Source organism: Passer montanus, unplaced genomic scaffold (assembly GCF_014805655.1).
Source record: "Passer montanus isolate IOZ18808 unplaced genomic scaffold, ASM1480565v1 scaffold34, whole genome shotgun sequence".
NCBI lineage: Eukaryota > Metazoa > Chordata > Aves > Passeriformes > Passeridae > Passer > Passer montanus.
This window is the reverse complement of record NW_024368152.1, coordinates 4,839,895-4,863,550: the sequence shown is the minus strand read 5'-3', so window position 1 is coordinate 4,863,550 and position 23,656 is coordinate 4,839,895.

The window sequence follows — 23,656 nt, the reverse complement described above, 5'->3', positions numbered from 1 at the left end:
CTGCAGCCACAGCTCAAGGTGGCAGACAAAGGGAAAAGAGAGAGAAATCATGTGCATGTGTTTGTGCACGCGTAGGCAGTGTTAACAGAAGGGAATTAGCTGGCTCAGAGCTTTGATTATTGCCTACAGAGAGTTTCAGCTTTGGTCTCTCATGTGAATCAGTCAGATCCACGATATCCAAAAGTGGTTATCAGCTGATGATTGTTCGATTGCCTGTGAAGTAATTAGTTTGAACTGGGCTCCCCCAGCAGACTCACCTGGTTTCTGTGCACTCTTTCCAGGTGCTCTGGGGCCAGATGAGGAGGTGATGCCTCCAGACAGCCCCAGCTCCCTGTAATCCTCTCTTTGCTCTGCCACAGCACTGCTGATGGCTTGCTGTTGTAATGGCATCCAAACCCATCTCAGTATCAATGAGCCAAATAACCCTGAGAGCTGAAATAATCAGTATTGGCTAAGCTGGCTCGTTCTGCCAGGGATGGTGGGGACATGGCCACACAAACCCTTCTGCCAGTAGGCTGGAGGAGCTGGTGGGCTGTTAGCAGTGGGACTGGCAGATGGGGCTGGGGCCAGCAACCTCTGCAGCTGACACAGCTTTGCCTGCAATGGGATTGAAGGGGATATACAAATACTAATCTGTTTTCTTCACTCTTGTGAAGAAAACCATTTCCAGGGACTAAATGAAAGCAGGAAATCACCCTCTTGGCCTTACTTGCCACCCTTTGGTTTTCCTGTTATAGAGACCAGTCCTTTAAATCCAAATCTTGGTGCCATTATAAGAACAGCCAAATAACCATTGCTTTCTTATAAATAAGAAGTTCTTAAATGATGAGAAAGTTTGTAATTCTTTGATCTAAAACAATGTAAGGTGCTCAGTGCAGCAAATATAAACACTTGTCCTAACTAGCCTGATAAACAACCACATCCTGGGGCCATTCCTTACACTTGGTCAAAGTGAGAGTGCAAACTCCTGGATTATTCCTGTCCTGCAGCCAGGCTGCCTCACCTGTGTATAAAAGGACTTCCAGCAAATTTGACAAGCATTGAATTCACTGCTAAACATTTTAAAAGAGCGAGAAGTAGAGATTTTCTTTTAGTGCTAACATTTCTTGGGTTGTAATTTTGCATTACTGATGTAGTGTAAAATAATTTACTGTACTAATGGGTTGGGAAATTTCTGTGGGAGGGAACAGCAGCAGCTATCTGAGAGACGTGTGAGGTGTGGCCCTGAAGTTTGCATTTCTGGAGCCACTTCTCTGCCTGATCTGCAAGTAATAACCCTGTAATGGAAGTTGTCACCTTTTGACCTCTGCACCAAATAACCCTCAAATAATGACTAAAAATGTGAACTCTCTCAAGTTAAAAGTTTTGCATCCATCAAGTTATTGATACATAAAAGAGAAGGTCTGTTATTCAGTCATGTTAAAAAGCAGCTGAAAGCTTCTAAACAGGAGCATGGTTGTCATTATATAAGAATACATTTCTAAAGAACATATTCTTATTTGAATTAAATCCTCAATATAATCTTCATTGTTTCCTGTCTCATTATTTGTCCTGCAACATATGTTAACTCCTCTAAAAGCAACCCACTGTCAGAGTTTGTGTGTGCTTTACACATATCTCCCCCAGCTGTATCACCTGTCAACAAGCTGGTCACCTCTTATGATCTGCTTAGTCATCTGCTTCCCATTATTTCAAGTATAAGTTGTTTTTCTGACAGTAGCTGAAATGTTTCCTCCTGAGGGTCTCTGTGGCCCAGCTGGGAGGTGCAGCATGAGGGGAGCTTTGAGGGTTGCACTGTGGTGTTTCCTGCACTTGTGGAAGGAGCATCGAGCCAGAGCAGTGCTGGCTGAGCTAACGAGTACTCTGCACAGTGATGGGCCTTGGCTGGGTCAGACATCCCACACAGATGAAAAGTGAGCCAGGGCATTTCCTCTCAACATTTTACTGGGCAGTTGGAGCTATTTACACACAACATGGAGTGACAGGTTTACTGATTGTTTTAATTGAACCTCTTGTCCTCTCAAAGCATTATTTGGTACCAGCCACACAAGTCCACTCCACCTGGTCCAACTAGCTTACATTTTAAATACAGGCATGGCCAGATCCAGCCATTCTGGCTGCAGCAAAGTTGGACCAAGCAGTTCCTGTATATGATCCCAGCCTATGCTGCTTATTTCTTCTCATGGTACCAAAGGGTAGCTCATGGTTCTGCAGGCTTACTGCTGGAGAAGTTTCCAGAGAGGGTGAGAGATTATCCTACCTATAAAACCCTTAAGACAGGCATTGTGGACAGAAGTTGGGAAAGGAAGGAAATCTGAATTGCAGCTGGGCTGATGATTCTGTCACAATGCGCATTGCCCAAAATCTGGAGATGTTGCTGTGCTGGTGTACTTTCTAAAGAAATGTTGCAGGACAATACCATCTGTCCAGGATCTGTAAAGTTCTATATTGATTTACTGAAGTCAGTATTATTAAGGTTTCATTTTCAAGCATTTACTTAAAGTTGTATCTGCTTGTGAGTGTTCACAATGCTGTATGCTTATTTATTTTTTTCTGTTTACTACATATAGATAAAAGCATGGACCAACACTTACCAGAGCTGTTATATTATGTGGTGATATTTTAGCACAAATGCTTACTGTTCAGCAGCTGTATAAGATCAGCCATGACAGCTGATGTTTTAAAATTTATGATGTTTCATGTTGACAATATTATTTCAGCTCCAAAACATACAAACTCGACGTCAGTCTTCTTGTCTTTGCACATATAATTTGAAGCAAGAGGGAACAACTCTGGACTGTTCTGACAATTGTGTATCTTATTGCATCATCTAATGTGGATTATATACAACAGAGATGGCTGAAAAGTGCAGTTTCCCTGCAGACTCTGCCCTGACGGATTTGCTGTCTGCTGAATCCTGCAGAGAATCAAGGATGTGCATTATAATGCCTCATCTCCTGCAGGATGCTGTGAACTTTCAAGTTGTTTTCACTGTGCAATTCCTACAGTTTTAAAGCCAGGTAAGAGCAGTAGATGACTAAGAGATAGACACAAAAAGCACAATTTATGAGCAGTGTTTTCACATGTAGGGTCATACACACTGTAAATCAGATCATTGTCTAGTTTCTAATACATGGCACATTGTGCTGTGATGTAAAGCTAGAGCAGAGCACTTACCACATGTGGAGTACTATTACTTAATTGAATGGATATCACGTGCCACAAAAGCAGACATAATATATACAAGGACAAAAGTGGAATAGGATGATGTGATGAAGAAAGGCATGATGCTTTTTGCTTTGACACCAGATGATGAAGTGACCGCAATCCATATACTTCAACCCTTGTAATTCATGTATTTCATGCCAGCAATCATATTTATTAATTTATCTTCAGCATTAAAGTATTAATATTATAACTTGTGAATAATATAGAAATATGCAGAGTTATATATTTTAAATCAGTGGGGAATTTACCCCAACACTGTAGTAAAGAAACCATAGCTTCAGGGTTTAAAACCAGAATTAGTAATGAAGGGAAAAAATTTTTAGTGTGTGGGTGTCAGATTTGGCAGGGCAAAGCCAAGCAGTTTTGTAAATTTAATCCCTCCTCCATAAAGATTACCTAAGCTAACTATTAGTAATTTGATATTTACTATTTAATGAGCTTGGATTTAAGCAAATAAATTTTCATCTTTGTGTTTATCCTTGTGAAAGTATAAACTGATGTATTATGCAAATAGCATCATCTCTGGTAAACCCACTAGCTTCTTTCATTCACGCTGACTTGTGTGTGTGTGTTCCCATGTTGACACCTTCATTTTGAATATCCTTCTAATCCCTTATTTATTGATTTATAGCTGTCTCATCAAGAAAACACTTCCTTTCAGCTTACTTAACTTCTGTTGACTACAAGATGTTGGTAAAAAGCAGCCTCTTCCCAAGAAGCTTTGGACTTGCTGCACTTGGGTTCACAGCTGGCTCAAGGATTTGCTCTTGTGTGCTCTTGGTACTGTGAGAGAAAATCATGTTTAAAATAACCTCAGCCAAACCATCCCTGTGGAGTGAGCAAGCCAAGCAAATTTCAATGTAAATAAACAAGTACAGTAAAGGGGCAAAAGCAGTACTGATGACTAGAGCACTCACACAGAAAATGAGCATGTTCTATGTGTAGAAGTAGGAGCATTTCAGAGCCCTAGGAACTGGAGGGCTGGGATTGCTGTAAACCATTAGCTTGTGTCGGTATTTAACCCCAGGCCCACACAGCCACTCAGTCACTTGTCCAGCGGGATGAAGGGGGAGAATCATAAAGGTAAAAGTGAGAAAAATCATGGGTTGAGCTAAAGACAGCTCAATAGGTAAAGCAAAAGACACCCACAAGCAAGGCAAGACAAGGGAATTAATTCACCATTTCCTATGGGCAGGCGTTCAGTCAGCCCAGGAAAGCAGGTTTCCATCATACATAATGGAGACTTGAGCAGATAAATGCCATCAATTCGAACATCCCCCTCACCTTCCTCCTACTTCTCCCACCTTTATGTGCTGAGCAGGAAATTGTATGGTGTGGGATATTCCTTGGGTCAGCTGGGGCCAGCTGTCCTGACTGGGTTCCCTCCCACTCCTTGTGCACCTCCAGTTTCCTTGCTGGTGTGCTGGCGTGAGGAGAAGAAAGGTCGTGACTCTGTGAGCACTGCTCAGCAATATCTACAAAATCTCTATTATCAACACTGTTCTGGTCACAAATACAAAACACAGCCTTTTAATAGCTACTATGAAGAAAATTAACGCTCTCTCAACCAAAACCAGCCTTACCTACCAGCTCCCATCTCTTGCTGTCTTTTCATATTACTTCCTGAAATCCAGGCAAAAGACCTTCTAATTTCTGTATCTCATTGTAAACTCTCTAACACAGATTTAGGAAGTGGGGCAAATAGTGCAACAGTATTAAGACAGTATAAATAGTAGTGTTTGCACCATTCTTTCTTTAGAAGCATACACTGATTTGCCCCTACGATTATTTTCTTGTTTGAAGAAGATAATAAAATAAAAATAATTTGCGCTTCTGATTTAAATACTCCTTACTCCAGAAGCTTCTGGAAAGCAGATGCAAGTGTCCATTAACCATACACACAACAGAAAGGGCTGGGTCTAAATTATTTATGTGGTGTGCTCAGTGGGAGGCAGATAAGCAAGCACAGCCAGCAGCTGCTGCTGTGGGATGGCGCTGAGCTTGTCACTGGCCCCAGTGTGAAGAAATGCTGCATGGAGGGGTTTCAGACAAACCTGTGCATGAGAGTTGAGGACCATGTATTTGTTGTGAATGTTTTTAATTTCTCTGATCATAGATTGTTATGTAGAGTGCAGGGAACTGAGAGCAACTCTCACCTCTCCTTCCAATGAATAGCAAGTCACCTTATTCTGAGATGTACAAGGCAGAGTAATTGCATCTCAAATGTGTGGTGCATTTTTGTTTAGAAGGTTAGCACAAAATTGATTTATGAAACAATTTTCCTTGTTTCATGTCAGAGAGCCCATTTTCTGCTGAATAATTAGATGGGGGTTTCTCCTGTGTGGTGACACACACTTTTGTGAAGCAAAGGATGGTTGCTGCTTTTCATTAACTAAATCTCAGAGGAAATTTTATCTAATTGTTCATGAGAATTTTTTTTCCTGTGACATTATTTCATAGATTGATTCTAGTTGATTTTGAAAGAGTAATTTTTTGAATTGTGTTTACCTGTACTCACCATGACACATAGTAAACAACTTTCTTGTGCTACTCTAGAGGTAACTGTCACTTTTCATCTCAAAATCATAATCTTAGATCAACATATTTGACAATACCTGTACAGTGTAATTGCACTTGACATGGAAATAATTGTCTTGCTGGTCTTCAAACTATCCACTGGGCTTGCAGTTCGGTAGTGAGCACCTCAGGACAAAACTATTTTCTTGACCTGGTGCCTTTATTTTATCACAGTCACTCACCTATCAGAGGCAGGCACAGCTTATGCATATTGATTGAAGATTTTTCCTCCTTTAACATAGATTTTTGGGCAATTTTTCAAACTTTGGTACCTAAAGTTATATACATAAATTATTACTTGTTTTTTCTGGATAGCCATATTAATAATGTAAATACTGAATTGAATTCAGATGCCCAGTATATTTAATCTCCTAAACTTGAAATAGTGCTCTACCTTTTATTAGACATTGAATTGTACTAGATATATATTTTTTAGGAAATTATAAGATTTCCAATTAGTTTCTTTATAATATAATTTAAATCTCATCAAGTTTAAAAAAAAAGTTGAACATTAAATGAGCTATTTACTTTTTATAGCCTTATATTTAATCTGGGAATACAACAAACAAAAACTTACAGAATATATTTGTTAAGTTACAAGCATATTAACAGCAATTGTAAAAAATTAGTATTTTTATGAATTTGTTAGATTAAGTGATTTTAAACATATCATAAAAGAAAGAAATCATTCATTGAATAAGCTGACACTGTGACTTCAATTTTAAGAAATTTTGGTGATTCTACAGATCTAAGATAATTGTTTCAAATAAGTTTCCTTTTAATTTGTAGATGTTTTCACTTTACTTCCTCCTTTCCTTAATGTAGACTGCAAATGCACATTTTTTCCAGGAAAAACATATACTCCATTCCAGATCTAATTCCTGAATCTGGCTTTCATGTCAGTGGAAGTAATCTTGATAGTACTTTAACACAAATGAAACCCATTTTATGTGGGATGATTTGTTTACTGTTTGCTGGGACATACCTTTAACACTTCAAGGATTTTTTTTTTGCAAGCTAAATGTTAGGATTCTTTAGAAGAGAGGGGGAGGAGAAGGGGATTTTGTTCCAGAATATTTTGAATAGTAACACCATGGATTATTTTCAGCTGGTTTTATAATTATGCAGTTTCTATAATAAAAGCCTATACATATTGGATTTAATGCCTGGAATTATATTTCTCAGTTGTTGTTATGTGTTAGGCTGAGTCTTGTATGGGAATTATGAAAAAATGTAGATTTTCTAAACACGTGGATATGAAGGAACTACATAAAGTCTGACAAGTATATGAAATAGTAACAGAAATTCTGCTATGGATAGGAGGGCTTCTGGAAACCCAGAACACATGCAGAGTAATACAGGGTCAGATCTGTAAAAGGATGGGAAGTTTAAAACTCTTCAGGCAGATGATTTCTGGCAAGGTAGTCCAGAATTTAAACTTCTGTGACCTTCTACCAAACCTTAGATAACAAAGGCAGATTAGAAATAGTACTAACTGTGGTCATAAAATTCATTCACCCAGACTATAATCTTCCTTAAAATAGAAGTTACAGTCTTCTTGGGAGGACCATTCCTAAAGATTAACAGAGCATTCACTACTCATGGGGAAAAAAAATGGGCCTAAAATTGGAAGGCATCATTTTATAAAGCGGATATGGCAGGACAGAGAGAGCGAGCTGTGGTGAAGGATGCAAGGCCACCCTGGCATCTCAGAGGAAGTCATTAGGAGAACTTGGTGTGAGGGGAAAAAATCTCTCTCTTAGCATGAACATTACTGAGAAACCAGCTGGTCCCCACAGCTGCCTGGGCTGAGAGGAGGCAAGACAGACTCAGAACTCTGATTGTATTGATCTAAGTAATAAAAAATTTAAAAAGAATAAGGTTTTTTTTTTTGTAGGAGAAGAAATTAGTTGGGAAACTGATTGTAGCACAGACTGGTAACTTATTGATCACTGTTCAGGGCAGCTGGAAATAGAATAAAGGACATGAGGATGGGAAAGCCTGCAGCCACCCCACAAACAAATGGATAACCTGTGGCTAGCATATGGGAAAACTGGGATTCAGATGCATAACCCCTTGATCATGCTAGATGGCAGAAATTTAAAAGAGAAGCAGAGACAGGAAACTTATCTCTTTGAGACGCCTGTAATTATACAAATTCTGGTACAATGTTTCATTGCAAGTTCCCCCTTGCTGTCCTGAGTGGTTTGCTAGCCATTGTACACTGCAGTTTTTTACATGTGTTGATGTAGACAACCATGCTGATAAGTAGATGGTTGAGATCAGTATATTTGTGGTGCCATTAGGAGACCTATGTTATAGCATACAGAGAATTATTTATTCATACATTGAATAGCTCCCAATGGACATTTTACAATGTACATGGAAAATAGGCTCTGTGAGATCAAAATATAAATGTAATGATTGAAATGGGAAGGTTTGGAGAGGGAAGAAAGTGTAACTTTCTCATATATTTGTTCATTAAAATGTCTATTTCCCTAAAAAATGAAACAACTGGCTGCCATGCTGCCCTCAGTCTCAGTGTTATTGACTGATGGGCATTGCAGTGTACTGAATTTAGTACAGGATTGAAGAAGATTGCTTTAGATTGCTCCAGAGGATGTTCTAGATGCTGTTGTGTTCTGGAATACTCTGCTGGAGGATGAGGACTAGAATATGTACTCAACTCCATTACACCTCGCCAATGTGTGCTACAACCTGCACGTATTTCTGATGTTCTTTAGGAATTTGCATTCAAAATGGCCCTAATTTGCGGACCTACACACTGCAGAATTGTTCTTAAACAAAGAGACAACTCCTGTGAGGTGGGATTGTGCTTTTCATCATGTTAATTGTTCTTACACAGGTGGCTTAGGTGTGAAAACTCCCCTCAGGAAAGTAGCAGGACATAAGCCTGAAGGTCCATCTCTTCTGATGGCCCATAACTGATAAACTGTGACACTAAGAGGCAGCTGTCATGTCTTAGAAGATGTCAATGACTCCCAGAGTGTTCAATGATTCACAGTATTATATCATGCACTGTAAAACTTTCCACCCCAGGAGAGGCACCTGGGGAATCCCAGGAAGCCTGAGCATATTAACCCACCAGACTTTGTGTTTCATGGGTTTCCCCCACCCCAACAGACCAGGACTGTCCCAATCAGTTTGACCAACATCAAAATTGCAACAATCAAGTCTTATTTGTGGATCTAAAAGTGAAGACTATATACATTTCTGCTCTTATTTTTTTCTGTTTCCTTTCTATTATACATTTTGTTAAGCATTATTTTTATGTTTTCATTTTGTTGCATTTCTAACCAAAATGACTACATTTTAAAATTTGCCAAGTACCATATTGTACCTCAATATTCTAAAGTTTGCAAGTAGAAGTTTGTTATTGAGCATCTTGAGAATTTTCTTGTTTCTCCTGTGCACTGCCTGGAGTAAATCAAACAACTTTCCCCTAAGCCCACCAAGCAGACCAGGGCATAACACGTTACTTGGCTGAGTTGCTGCTTCCTGCCTTTTCATTCCTTAATAACAGCAGCCCAGTGACTGACAAATCACACAACCAATGCATAAGTGACAATTCTTGAAATGTAATTCAACTTCACGTGGGATTTAAAATACAGTGAAAAGACTTTTGTCTTTTCATGTACATGAAAACAAATTTCAGCTTCGCAAGTACTCTGGAAGGTGTTAGAAACACTGTAATAAAAGATTTGATCACCTCTTAATGATTTTAGACTGGTAATGGCATATAGTAATCCAAAATAGGAACAATCCATCTTTTAATGATTTAAGAAAAAAATTATTTCCCGTTTTCTGCAACTACATAAGTATATGTGAAAAATCTCGATGTATTAAAAATTGATGATGAATAATAAACTATCTTTAATGTAGTATATTTAGTAGTATCTCTTTATATTTTCTATGGTGTATTAGTTTCAATGCAGGCTCAACTTCTGCTTTCAATCTCTCTAGATTCCATGCACCTAGACTAATTTTTATACAGAAGTTTAAACTGAGATATATTGACATTTTTTACATATGTCCTACAGCTTTCTATTCTCAGACTCACAATCTGCAGAAGGGATTGGTGCTCCCTTAATAATAGAACCTGCCCAAAAACCATTTAACATAGTGATTTAACATACCCCAGATTTTTCTAAGGTCTATAAGAAGATATTGAGGATATTTTGGAAGTCCTCCTCATCCTTCTATGGAATGACAATCAAAAGTATCTGTAGAGATAGTTCTGGAGTTGTGGTGTAACTTCCCTGTTCCATCCTCAGAGATACTCAAAAGCCATCTGAACATGGTCCAGGGCAAACAGCTCTAGGTGAGCCCTCATCAATGGAGAGTTGCACCACATCACATCCAGAGGTCCCTTCCAACATTAACCATTTTATGGTCCTGTATTTACTTTGATAAAAGAAATTAAGATTTGTGTGTATATACATTTCATGAGAATACCCTTATTTTTATTCATCAAATATTGTTATTTCTGATTGCCATCACTACAGAAGACATTCAGTGAGAAAAACTTGGATTTTCTTCTAACATGTAACTAGACTCAACTTTGTATTTTTTGAGTTTTCAGCCGTAACTAGATATTGACGGTGTACATTTTATTAAAGCTGACATTCTTACAGATTTCTGTACTCAGAGGATACTGGGTTTCAACCTCTTTTTTTACAACTTGACTTTCTGGATTTCTTATACATCACAACACCCTTTAGGAATGATTTCTATTTCTCACCCACATTGCTGTTGTTATTTCCCATCTTATTGCTTCCCTTTTTGTTTCAGTCATCTCCAGCCTTTAGTATTCAAACATTTGTTACCCTTTCCTGTCATCATTGGAGTAATGTTTTAATTTCTTGAGGGAAGGCAGGGCTCTGTCAGGGACTTCTCATGAGACTGGCATTTTTCCCCCTTGCCAAATACTACTTGGTTGCTCTAACATTATGAGTGTAACGTACTAGTAATAAAGCAAAGTTGTGCTACATTCTGCAAACCTACAGTAATACTTTAAGGTACTCAGTTCAATGTTTTTTACTCAATGATAGCTTCATAGATTTTCAGGGAAAAAAAAGAAAATAGAAAAAGGTTGAAGCATCTATATTTATATGGCTATAAATATCTCTATTTACATCTATCTATCTATCTATCTATAGATATATCTATATGTATATCTATAATTATATATAGGTATCTATAGATATCTACATCTTATCTATAGATATCTGTAGTATCTCTACAGGCTTTCATACCATGATTGCTGCTTTTTGCTTAAAACAATAGTATCATGTCTGACTCAGTACAACACCTCCCCTATGCACACACATATGCTTACAATGATTGTATATGCTGGGAACACCCCAAATTGCTATATTTAGAAAATCAAACTTCCTTCTATTATTTTGTGTGTAGAATATAATTGTCTGGTTAAAACCTGCTGCTTGTTTCCACATAGATATTCGGATGGACCACAGTTACTTGAATAGTGATGAAAGTTAGAAGTCAAGTGGTTGGGCTTTTTTGTTTTTCCTGCAGGGAATAGGATTTATAACATAGGTCAGAGAACAGTTTACAAAAGCTTTCATACAAAATTTCATATATGAAATAGTAAATTAAGGAAATCATTCATTTCCCCCCTCTTTCAATCTTTTCAATTAAATCTAGATTTATCTGCTTATAAATACATAGGACATTTTCTGTAATTGCTCTGCTAGTAGAGCAGATGACCTGTCAGATAATAGATAATAATGTACTTAACATTTAAATATTTCCTTCATACATATTATTAGAAAGCATTTTTAAAATACAGTCCTATCAATGACCATTTTACAAACAGAGAAAGGAGAGGTAAGTTAATTAATTTGTTAAGAACTAAGCAAAGGACAAAACCAGATGAAAACATAGGGCTGTAGGATAAAATTCTTATGTGCTGTACAGCAACAGGAAGTTTGCTGTTCATTTTATGAAGCAACAATTTTATCCCAGCTGTCCTACCTTCTCATCTATTGCATAGCCTGGCACTGGTTGCCTTTACCTACACTTGAGATGATTGGCTTGATCCAGGGAATTAAAACCCTAAAATAATACTTTGGTTTGAATTTTTATCATAGTATGGCCTGCTTTGCTCATGGATGAGATGTCTCTCACTTCAGCTATCTGCAAGTAGAAATTTAAGCTTGAGCTAATATTCTGAGCATTTTTGTCAGCGAGGAAAAGATGCAACTCTAGAGTATGCTTCTTTCCAACTATTTGAATAGAAAGATGAATTATCAGTTTAAGCTGGCCCTGCTGTAAGAAGAAACACTCTTGGAGTCTTCCCCCTTCTTCATGTGCTCATCATGAAGTGTGAGATGTACCATGTGGTGAGTGGATCTGAGCTAAAACCAACCTTGGGTGAAAATGGCTGGTTTTCAGCCCGATCAGCTCCCTGAACAATTTACCATATATTCATACAAGTGTTGGTATCATCACAAGACAAATCTGTGCAGAACTGGAATAGGGTGTGTGAGGAAAAGCAGTGCAGGCCTGCTTCCTTTCCCTGGTAGCATGAGGTTAAAAAATGTGCTGAATATCAGTCTTAGCCACCTGTGCTGGTTTTGACTGGGGCAAGGTTAATTTTCTTCATAGTAGCTGGTATGGGACTGTGTTTTGGGTTTGTGACTAAAATAGTATTGATAATTCAGGGGTGATATTTTTACTGATGAGCAGCACTTAGACTCTAGAGCTTTTCTGCTTCTCACCCCACCAACCAGAGAGGGGGCTGGGGGTGCACAAGGAGTTAGGAGGGGACATAATTGGGACACATGACCCCAGCTGACCAAGGAAATATCCCACACCATCCTTCCATCCTCCTTGGGCAGGGACTGAGCAGCTGGGGGCTGAGCTGACATCTGGAGTTAAACCATGACACTGCCTACCATATATCAATGATTAATCTCACCAAGATTAATCTCACCTAGAGTTTATGTGCAATCACTGCTACCTGGCGTTAACCTTATCAGATAAAGTTTAGTGTGATATTAGTACAACAGGCTTTTTAAAACTCCACCTCCATAAAGGAATCTGACATGGTTAAATACAATAGAGGAATGCTGTTATTGAAAGTGGAGATGCTGAATTCTCTGTTTATTTGTAACAACTTACATGTAAAGATGTTAATTTCCAGATATCCTAATTGTGAAAATTTTAAGAATTACTAAATTGAAGAAGACTGAGCAGGTTCACCTCATGCTCTGATTTTATACTTTATCTAGTTACAATTCTCTTAGATACTTGTTTATTTTACTGAGAAGGCAAGCCCAAAAGGATTAAACCTTGCCTGCAGCTTTCTTTTTGTGCAAAAGTCAATTATGGCTGGCTAAATATCCCTGAGGTAAACATGTGTGAGGTTGATAATGTGGTTAGAATAGCAACAGCAGTTGTAAAGGAGACTGGTGTTCATGGAGTTAACACATTCCATATTGCAATCATGCAAAAAATTACAGACACTTCCAGTCAGGGAGCATCAATCAATTTTTGTTAACTTTCAGGATTTTTTTTCTTCCCAATGGAGCTAATATTACATCTAAATATTATGTGTGCTGCATCTGTAAATTTCATTCAATTTTCTTAAGGAAACCTTCTGTATGAAAAATGTGAGTTAAAAACTATGTTGTTTACCTGGTGCCACTGGATTGATTGTGGAATGGGTCAAATCCTGCCATCCTTAATGAGGAAAATATTGACTAATGGCTTAAGTAAATATTATCTGAATTCAATGAATGTTTGTCTCATGTATTAAATATTCAGAGGAGAAAATGGTTCATAGCTTTTCCTCCCAGTCACCATGGCACCTAACCAGCCATGTTCATGCTTACTATTTCCTTCTTTATTTTGGCAAAATGTAGCAGTTTCATACAAACATCATATATCACCACAGTATGCAACCTCGTAGTAAAAACATTCACCTGGGAACTGCAAGTTCCTTGCAATCAGAGAAAGGAACTGAAAGTATGTTCTCACAGGTGGGTGGAGTGCTTTAACCACTGACACTGGATTAATGGAGGCAGAAGCTGCCATACAACTCTTCCAAGTGCATTTTTGAGAAAAGGCTGATTTTACACCAGGAGGAGGTAGAGGAACCATGATATACAGTCAGAGAGAAAAAATAACATTCCTTCGTTGGGGCTTTCAAAAACTGTGCAGTATCAGCTAACTTGAAGTGACTCCTGACTCAGACATTGGCCAAACAAATCCCAACATGGCATCCCAAGGCTCTTTCCATACATTTTTTAGGAGCCTAATGTCAAACTTTGGCCTATGACTTTCCTGAAGTGATAGGGCACCAAATTCCTTTGCCCCTCCAGTCTTCTCAATATAGTTTGTTGCCTAGTCTATAAAATGGAAATATTCTTATCTCTTGGGATGTTGTGAATAGAAGAGTCTCATAATAGATGCAAGACCCTCATCTACTGATGTGAGACAAGGTTAAAATAACCAAACTAACAGATAGCAAAGAGGTGCAGAAAAAACTTGAATTTTAAAATATTTCTGAGTGCATTAAACCACTTTTGATGAAAGGGTTAGCCTGGCAAAGAACCAGTAAGACTAATGGTTAGATAATTTTACAACAGATATTACTTTTATTCCTTGTCAATCTATGAATTGTCATGCTTCAGGAGATAACCTGACTGCCACATGTAGTAGGCAATTAATTCCCTCCATCCTCTAAAAGTATTTTGCATTTACTTACAAGACAATTTACTTTCCTCTCCTCTCTGGCCTTCCAGAAATTTTATATTTAAAAAAGGAAATTGGTGACTGATATGAAAAAGTATTGGACCATACATGTTCATCTCACAGATACAGAAAAGGGTATGTTGCCTCCTAAACATGGTCTTACTAACAGTCTGAGTTACTCATTCAAAGATCAAATGCAAAATAAAAACAAAAATTGAAAGGCATAAATTTTCCAAGTTATTCAGGTGCAAAATCCCTGCAAAATTTTTTCAATAACAAGTAGGAACAGGAGTGCTTCTGCAAATATAGACTATGGAGCTTCACTTTCCATTAAATTACACTAGTATACCTCTATTGTCATTAGTATTTTACTTGTTTAATAGACTACAAAAGCCCAATTTGGCTGGCACTATTCATGTTATGATGGAATTTATTTATACCTGTTGATTAAAAGATGTTTCAGTTCCATTACCAAAACATGATGAGCATGTGATAAAGAATATCAAAGTACTCTCAACTAGCTTTGAGATATAAGAGCATAAAGACTTTCTGTGAAGGCTTGGAAACCCCATCAGTAGAAGACAGTTTATTCTCTTGGACTCTGAAATAAATGATAAAACCTTTTGCATTTTGAAATACTTCATTTGGAGAATTTTAAGGGTGTGAAATCCAAACCATAAATGATGGAAAATCTAGAAGTCTTTGCAATCTTAATACAACCCCTTGTACTGTATGCAATGCAAATGTGTCTTTAATTGCATCTCATATAGGATCACAGTCACTGCCTAGTTTACCACTCTGAGTGGTTGGTACCCACAAAATGAGTAGTAATTGGATAGTTACTTTAGTTTTTTTGGTTTTTCTTTTTTTTTTTTTTCAGACATGAGTTCCTAAGATTCAAATCTAGTCCTGAATGTAGAAATACTGACCATGTCAGGGTAGAAATAGTTTCTATGGTAGTCTTGCCTAGTGGCTCTTATCTGCTCATTAACATAACTTCAGTGTGTTCCTGTGTTAAAGGATGTAATTTTCCTGTTTAGCAGATGGGAGAACTAAAGTAAAAGACTACTGTTGATTCCCAAGCCTAAAACAAAGGAGGTGTTTTTTCATAATTTGCATTAATATTGTAATTTAATAAATTTGTTTTATACTTTATGTGTGCTAGTAGCAGAGATTCTCTGGGCTGTTAAGAGTAACACAAAGTACTTACCTTAACTCTAAAATAGGTTCCATGGGCCATGTGGAGGCCATAAAATGAAGAGTATGAAATGATCTAGGAGATGTCTGATTTAAGGGACCTCTGTAATTGTACACTGACAGTCTAACACAAAAACTCCATAGCAGAAGTAAGGCTAAATTTAGCTCTTCAAGGTAATGCTTGCAAAATGTTTTTAGAACCCCCTTTTCCCACTCATTACATATATTTTGTGTTCAGTTGTGAATGATGTGAGTAGGAATCTGATTCACCCCACAGTTCTCTGAACTGATAGAGATGCCATTGGTGGGAAGAAAAGTGCTAAATTTTTCATAATATGAAATTCTTTATACTTATTTGTAACATAACACTGTAATATCGTGTGGGGGTTCTTCAAATGTCTGTAAAAAAGCACAGTTTGTGTAAAATTGTTTTATCCAAAACAGGCAATATGAGCAGTGTCGCAGTCAGGAAACAGCATGCAGATGGCAGTAGCAGACTCTTGCCACATGTCTGGGGCTGACAGGTGATGATTTGCAGTGGGCTCCACAGATAGTTGTTAATAGTAGAACAAAGCTTATAACTTCTAGCTTGATTATTTCAGGCTGCCCTTGTCTTTCTTTAACCACTCTGTCCTCGGTACTGAGAAGAAAACCTAGACGTCATCCCATGTGAGCTCTGCCCAAGACATCATGTATCAGGCTTGATCATACCTTCATTTCACATGCTCATATTTTCAAGATATGAAGTACAGTAGTCTAAAAAAAACCATACCTGCCTTGTTGAATTTAATATTTTCAATACAAATCCCTACATTAAAAAGTCCACAAACTGAAAGGAATTCCAATATCTTGTCTTTCCCTTTGTTTACTCTAATCATGTAGGTGATAAAATGGAATCTTTTTTGTAAAACTCCTTTCTTGTCAATGAAAGCACAGCACCTTTTCCATTTTGGCAAGTGTTCATTTAGGGTGTTCAAAGAGATCAGTGCCTAGTTCAACTCATTTTAAGAAGTTTATGCTAAGCTGTACTCATATGTTCCAGCTCTCTCATGTTATTTGATATGGATATAAAAACATATTCCATCTTCTGCCGTTATATGCTAGGATAACAGACAGCAGCTGATAAATATGCAGATACTAAATGCAATTCCTCTAATTGAATTGAAACATTTCTGTCAGAAGCATAAAGACTCGTGATTTTCATGCAAGTAAATGTAATAAGACTGTCTTTGTGGCTTTTTTTCCCCTCCCTCAAATGTCTGTGGCTCTGTCATACCATAAGTGATAAAATGCTGTTTTAGCAACAAAAGGGATTGCTTCTAGTAATGGTGGAATTTATTCTTGGTGAAGAATATATTTGGAAAGGATTTGAATGACCTTGTACTTTTAAGCCAGTCTGATGCTATTAATATATTTTTTGCTGAGAAACTCCTAAAGAGGCAATTATATTGTCTGTTGTTGCAAATACAAGAGCCCTATAGGAATATCCAAAAAGTTGTCATCGCACAAAAATAACAGAAGTTGCACTTGCAATATTATTGCATTAGAACTGTAGAGATTTTTACACTTTTTTGGTACCATAAGGTTTTAAACATGTGTAGGTCTTCAATGCTCTCTTTCATGCAGAATAGCAGCACACAGGTGAATGCTGGGCTACACTCAGCAGGTGTTCCAATGTTCCAGGACTCCTTGAAGGGGATCTATCACATGCTATGTGAACACTTTCCATTTGGGCTCAACACTCAAAACCCCAAGATCCAAATTCAACCCCCTTTTTAGAACATGCACAAAAAAATAGAGGAATAATGTGTACTTCAAACTCCATATTCACATATGTGGGATTTGTTAGGTTGTGTGCTTTGTCAGTAAAAAAAGAAAAAGAGGAAAGAGAGAAGAAATAAGAAAGACACCAGGAAAGAGAAGACAACTGTTAACAAAGAGAAAACAACACAGCATGAAGAGCAAGACAAAGGGGTAGAGGAATTTTGTAGAGCTTTATTGAAGGATGGATTTTTTTCTGTCTCTTCTTCACATTGGTAGTCCTCTGTACTTCCATCCTCCCTGTCTTGTGATGAGATTTCTTCTTGTGTTGTCAACATGATGTGGCAATTTGCTAATTTACTTGTTTAGCCGAAGAAATACTCCTTATCTTCTCCTGGTTGACTTGGAAAACCAATTAGTCCTTGTTAGTTGTACTGAAGTCCATGCTTGTTGATTTGTTACGTGCTCTCAGGCCCTAATGTCTGACAGAAAACACAGGCAAATTTTATTTCTGATCTACCTGTAGTTTGCAGGTTCAACTCTTAACATTTATATTCCATTAATCTTGTCATTTCTGGACTGAATGAATATGAAATCTAATCTTTGCTCTCTAAAGGAAATCAGTGTAACACTTGAACATGTTACTGTTAAAGGTATTTGGGTCAACTATTGATTTTTTCTGGTATTCCAGTATCAATCAGTGTATTTTAATTTAATTCAAAATACAGGAAACCATGAGTTCATGGAAATAAGTCATACCAAGATGGGCTCATTTTCTCAGGGCTGCTATTTCAGTCTGCTGATATGGTGGGCAACAGAAATAATTCTGTACTTTAAGGAAGAGCTAGGCTGCTGGGTTGAGACATCCTGTTTTTATACTCGTTCTGATAAAACCTGGAAGCAATCTGTTAAGTGAAGTCTCTCCAGAGGAGCACGAGCAAGGTGGCTGTCAATGAATGGTGTTAAAGCCCAAAGGATTGGGTTGGGATGGCTGTGGGAGGGAACTGATTTAGTAACATATTTTATGGTGCATGGATGCAAACAAGGGTGTATGTCAGAGATTCCCAATCTAGAATATCTCTAGCAGTGAGCCTCAGAAAATAGACTGGCCATGGCAAACTACATTTGTAAGTAGAGAATGAAAACAAGCCAATGTTGCTTGAATGTGCATTACTACCAGACATTTAATACTTCAGTAGAACTGTGGGATTTGCAGATGTGGTGGACCCTTCTGGACTCAGAGCAGAATTCCAGATGATTTGTGTATGTTTACATTTGGAATGTCTGGAGAGTACAAGGAGACGGATAGAGATGTGTGAGCATATTTCATTGATTAACTTACAAAAGAGAAATTGAGAAATATGCCCAAATTTTGGATACTCAAGTTTGAAAGTTTCAATATCTAAAACACAATGGTCTGCCAAGGATCCCCTGTGTTGGTTCACATAAATCCTGTGAACTTATATATTTGTAGTTTCTATTACTGAAATAGATTTCCTGAGGTCCGAGGTGCTGTATCCCCAGTGCAGGGATTCTAATAATCCTGGCAGCAGATTGATTTTCAATAAGTAGAGTTAAGATTACAAAATCCCTTCTCTTGCTAACAAACACCTGCTCCTGCAGTAAGATCCACTAAGACTAGTGGAATTACTGGAGTCTTGACTAATTCCATTGAAACTTCCACAGTCTTTGTCCACTAGTAGGTAGTAAGATTTAATTGCATTTGAAAAGGAATAGAGCCATACCAGAGTACAGGAGGGGAGAAATACCAGTGGTTCCTATGGATATGCCTTCATAGTAGGTGAAATCCACATTCTTATCTGAGGTTTACCTGAAATCCCACGCTGCTATTCACATCCCCTTAAATCCTTGCCTATCTGTCCACTGGAAATTGGCACATTTGTTCAGACACAGCTACAAGATAAAATCTGTGCTGTGCTTTAAGAACAGTTCTACCCTATCTACTTAGCAGTGAACATGTGAGTGAAACTCATTTTGTTTCCCCAATTCTATTTTATATCTGAGAATTTCTCACCTTTTTCCTTCTTCCTGCACCAGAGACTGCATGCATATGTGTTTATGTATGGTTACCATTTAAATCCTCATTTCAGATGCTCTGTCTCATATCTGACCAGCAGAATCTGTCTCAGACCAGAAATATAAAAAGAAAAAATCTGTTTGAGGTTGGTGACTGCTGACCAGAACATTGTTAAGTCAGCCATGGTGGTATTCATTGGTAGAGGATGTGAATTAATATTTCCACCTCTGAAGGAAAGACAAAATTGGTCTGAGTGCTAGGCACACATAAGCTAGGCACACATCTTGAAGTATCTTATCTATGCCATCTAATTTAGAAAGCTGAGTTGGAAGCTGAGTTCTCAAGTAGAAAATCTAGAAGGAGATAAGCAGCAAATGAGGCAGAGGAGGGAAGGAAAAAAAAGAGTGACAAGGAGGACAGGAGGAAAGAGAAGACTTTTTGATTAAAGAAATTGATGCAATTTACTCTCACAGAGTATTTCATAGCAAAATACTTTGAGTTGTCTTCTGGACTATTTTGTACAGAAGGCTATGATTCCTAATTCACAAAGTAGGGGCCTGGGCAAAATTTGTCATTGTGCATTCTGCTTTGGGCTGCAAGACACCTCCGGAAAGGCCAGCATGCTCTTTATTAGCAACCCTGTATCTCTTGAATCATGACTCTGACATGGCTCTTGCAGCACAAATTAATCTGCCACTCCAAGGAGAAGATTTCTTTCCTCCCCACTGACTTTCTGCTGGTCACTGCTCTTGTAGTCTTGCTGTCTTGTGATAATGAAAACTAGAGCTAAATGTCCTTTCAGTGCATGCACTCAAGTCTACAGTTACTGTCTTATTCACTGTCACTTCAACTACAGTGTCCTGCTCTCTTTTCCTGATATTCTTGTTTTATCTCTGTGTGCTCCCAAATCCAAGCTCAGTATTATGCTAATCTATTTAGTGAGAGCACAAAAATGTATGGGGATGCTAAAGGAAGGGGCTTCAACTTAGTTCAGGACAAAAGAACAGTGGTTGGTGTAAATTCTGAAAATCATAGCAATGGGCAAGTCTGGCAACTGGCCATTCATTGAGATTTTGCATTCTTTCCTTGGTGTTCCATGAGCCTTCATCTACAAACTTTGAGTTTGCTGTCTCCTTCAGATGAAATTCTGGAGTCAGCGTTGGTGAATCCCATAGCAGAAAGAGGAATGAAAAAGAAACAGACCCAACATGACCTGATGACTTGGAAGTTATGCTGAGCAGATACTGAGGATCTATGGGAGATGAATCTATGGAAGAAAAAAGCAGCAGTTGAAGTCAAAACCAGTAAATTACTGCCATGGTCTTTGTGGCTGTGACTGTTACTGAAGCAGCAGCAGCAAGAGTGGGCATATTTCCCAGGTAGTAATCAATATAGTAAGAGCTAGAAAAACCATTGTGCTGTTATATGCTGGGTCAGGATGCACCTCAGGTAGAATTACAGGGAGATACTAGGGGCTTTCCCTTTGAGTGCCATCCAACCTCTGCCATGTACAACTCAAGACAGATTTACACATGAAAATTTTGAGATTGAAAGTACAAGTTCACTCCAGCTACATCTGAACTTGTTGTGAAGCTTGCAATCCATTTCCTTTGCATTTTTCTGTACATAAATCTATTATCTGAACAGACTCTTATGCTGTTATGCTCACAACACTGTCCCAGACAATTAAAAACTCATGGAAACTGTGATAAATGAAAATGTCTTTTGATGTTTTTTATACTTTAGATCCTTCTGTTTTCTGGCATGTTGCTGAGAGTCCTGTTGGTTGAAATTTCTCTTTGTTAGTTCAGCACCCTATTAATGTGAAAATTTTCCTTTTTTTCTTTTTAAAATTGTTTTTAAACTTGTATTTGATAATACATTGTTTATTTTATTTAGAAGGAACTGAAAGCAAACTGTAAGTTTCTTGGTTGAAAGAAGGTTCCAATAACACCAGCAGCTACTAGTCTTGGTCATTTGGTGGCCAACTGAAAAGTAAAAAAGCCATGAAATATCTTTCTTTCAAGTAGATAACTGATTTCTTAATAAGAGTTTGCAAAAATCACCTTTACTACAGAATTGGTCTGATGTCCCTGCTGCACCAACCTTTTCTTCTTCTTCAACTGAAGCCCCATCTTTTCTTCCTTGTAGTTTTGTTTCATTGGCTTTCTAAGGTATTGGCCAGTGTCAATCCTTCAGTGTACCTTTTCCCACATGTCAAATAGTCTAAAATATTTTAACTTATAGATCCTTATTTGCAGAATAATTAAAGCAATTAATAAGTAAAGTCAGATAAGTTTGCAGCACTATTTCTGCATGGCTTTACCTTAACTTGTTAGTCAAATCACTCCCCTCCAATTCAGGGGAGGTGAGGTGAGGAAATTCTTTATTTCTGTTAATTTGACCTTGCCCACTACTGAAAGGCACAGAAGGTCCCTTAAATTCCTACCAGGAGCATACATTTTGGCATAGGTACCATGCAATTTAATCCATAAGGAATCTAAGCTCCAGTCACTGAGCCTCCAAGAAGTAGAATGTGAAGGATAAATGAGTTGGCAAAATAGTAGGGAGGTAAGGAGGTTGGTTGTCGCATACTCCTAAACAGTCTTTCACACCAAAGAGTCTGAATTGCCCTCTGAAGTCTTGACTGACTATTGAGTGAGAGCAAGCCCCTGTATCAGCACATGGCTTAGGATGCTTGAGATTCATGTGAATTCCTGCTCATTTCCCCTCTGCTCCTCGTGCCCCTTTAATAAGGAGAAAATTTATTCCCTCTTTCTGAACAAAGGTCTGTAACTGGGAGAGAGCATGGTCTCCCTAGCTGACTAACAGCTGGGGAAAAATTGAAGAGACCATATGCTGGGAGAGCAGCCACCAGAACATTGGGACAAAGCTGTGGACCACTGCCAAGCCTTGCAGCTAAAGGCACGGCAGCCAAGATGAGGGGTGAAGGGAGAGTGCTCAGAAACACACTCTCAGGGACCTTGCACTGGGTTAGTTTTAAGAACTACAATGTGTAAATCCTGAATGAGACAAAAAAAACCTGCTTGTTTTCAGAAAGGTCCTTGAAAAGGAAAGTAATTTACCCAGATGGCCCTGAATATCTTCGTTAAATCTTGCCTAGTTCTCTTAAGCTTTCCTTTTTTTTTTCCCCCCCACCTGCCTGCCAATTCTCAGGAAAGCTTAGACCACTGCAGAGTTTTCTCTGAGGGAATCAATGCCTCCTGATTTCTTTGTTTTATCTTCTTCACCTTTGCTTCCCTTTCTCTAGAAGCAATTTTTACTGTTTCTCTGTCATCTGGGCTCACTGACAGGACGAGATCTGCTCAGAGCTACATCATAAACTGCTGTGACAATTCTGCAGCCATTGAAATTGGAGCTTACTTTGTGAAGATTTCCATGCAAAACAAATCAATTAGTACTATTTTCACTTTGAAACTTTTTTCCTCCTACCCATAAACTGATTATATATGCCAGTCTCTTCCAGGCCCAGAAAGGATGCCCTTGGTGGTGATGTATGATTTCATTAGAAGTGGACTGGAGAGCTATAAATGATGAACTTGCTGAGGGTCTGTGAGAGAAGTAAGGTAGGAGCATCAGCAATCCTCAGGGAAAAAAAGGAAACTCAGACCTGGACCTGAACTGCAAGCCCACAAGCTGTGGGTCACAGCCAGTTTTTCATGTGAGATACCAGTGTGAGCAGGGATAGTTGGGAGCTGCTGGCCCCTTCTATATTTTATGCTAAGTTCATGTTGGGTACTACACACCTGATCAGCCTTAGTCTGTATAGGTATAAGTCAATGACCAAACTGATAACTGTGGGAACATAGAGTCTTGGCTAAATTTTGGGTTAAAAAAAAAGGAAGTTTTAAAATAGGGCAATTTTTTACAAAAGAATATATGAGTATATGTTTAAAAACCACACTTCAACTTTCTAGTAAGAATCACATTCCGTGTAGTTCTAATTAAATTTATTTAATTATAGTCTTCTGAAACTTTTTGCTTTAAAACAGAATACCTGCTTAGACACAATTAAGCAAAAATAGGGAAACAGTTCACATTAATTGATTGTGACTGATTAAAGTGAAACCTAATTGCTTACAATGCTGATAC